Raw genomic sequence first — 1,906 nt, 5'->3', positions numbered from 1 at the left:
TATTTTGAATAGCATGATGTCCGAATATTAATAAGAGTCACTGTACGTAGAAAATGAAAAATGTGTTTTCGTCAGTAAAGTCGTACCGTACCGGTATATATATATATCGGTATTTTTACTGTTGTGGACATAAAATACTGATAAAATACGTATGAAAATACCAGTATGACCGTTTTATACCGGTATTAAAATCGAGTTCCCAAATAGCGGTTATATTACGATAATATGGAAGCAAATATCGGTATAATACCTAAACCTCAAAATATTTCAGTCTCTGCTTCTAACGACTAAAGCTAAAGTATTACGAAATTTCCATCAAAGACGTTGGAGTGAAAGAAATAGAAAATCTTTGCACGCAAGCTTCTGTTTATTTTTTTTATGTATTTTACGAAAAATCACTCGAGTCTCCAAAAACACGGAGTTTTTTATATCTATAAAATGTCTGAAGAATCTAAAAACATTCGAATGATCACTTTGACTATTTTGGTAGTTCTAGTGTTAATTAAAGCGTAAAAATTTCCATCCAGAAACGTAAGAGAAGTAAAAGATAAATCTTTGTCATGCGATAGGGTACACGAGCTTCTGTTTATGTGTTTTACGAAGAATCACTCGAGTCTCCAGAAACACAGTGTTTTATATCTAAACGATAATATTCGAATGATCATTTCGACTATTTTGGCAGTTAATTAACGCTCGATTTGATCCCGCTCAAAAGTCTTGGGATATTTTAATTTTTAATATTCGGCACTTATCGTGGATTATCGTACACAAATACAATATAATACAATATACTATATAGTTGATATTATATTAACGGAATATATTTGTCGTATAAAGGGCGTTTATTTTCAATTTCACATTTCAATTTCAAATTGAACGCAAATAAATGTATCTTGTATTTAATCTAATTTTACCGTATGCATAATATAATGCAATACGTTAATGCATTAACAGAGTTTTATATTCATTGTATGAATTTTATTTATCGTGAATTCCATATTGCATATCGCGCATGTACAATTTTACATCGCGCAATCCACACCGCGAATGTTGCACACAATTTGTAATTTATTTTCGTCGTAAATCGATTTTTTTTTCGATTATACGCAAATATAATTCCAAGATCTCCGAGCGGAGTGTAGACGAACGTTTGCTCGCCTCGATCAAAGTCCAATATATCAAACTTGTTGCTTGTTCGAGATAAATACAAGCAAAGTAGCCGCCGTGTTCGGAACTTTGGTCAATCCAGATGGAAACTATATCGCTAAGAGTTCCCGGCCAGTCCCTAATTTCGATAACACTCGGCAGCATGAAACTTCCAGCTCCCAGAGTGGAAATTAAGAACGGAGCGCGTCGAGCTCGTCCATAGTGCTCCTAGTTAACTTGGCCTTTAATTAAATTCCAGCTGACGTTTCCACTCACTTGGCTGCCGTTTTCATCAATTTGTAACCGCTGTTTCGTCACGTGTGACTTTGTTCCGCGATCCTACGCGAAAGTACCCGTTTTGGGCGATATCGCTAGCCTGTTGCTAGCGCAAGAGCCACATTTTACGCGTGCAGAGGGATCACTCGAAACTTCATCGCGTTTCCTTCAGCTTGGGGAGATGATGGGCACGTCTAAAGTTACGAGTTGAAGAGCCGCCTTTCTTTTCACAGTGCCGATTGAATCGCAAACGAATAATTTCGTACTTCGATAATTATTTTGTTGTAATTTAAACTTCTTTTTAATTCGTGTAACACCGCGGGTTTAATTGAATGACAACGTACTTGAATCAAGGCAATATATTAGTATTAGAATTTCTTTTCTCTCATGTCAGCGTGTGATCTTTTCTCACAACGGAACATAAACGAAGTGTGAATGAACGAACCATCGATTTCTTGGCATAAGTGTGGTTTTCGAAAAAATA

Source organism: Frieseomelitta varia, unplaced genomic scaffold (assembly GCF_011392965.1).
Source record: "Frieseomelitta varia isolate USP_RPSP 00005682 unplaced genomic scaffold, Fvar_1.2 scaffold_555, whole genome shotgun sequence".
Classification (NCBI taxonomy): Eukaryota; Metazoa; Arthropoda; class Insecta; order Hymenoptera; family Apidae; genus Frieseomelitta; species Frieseomelitta varia.
Note: the sequence above shows the minus strand (reverse complement) of the source record.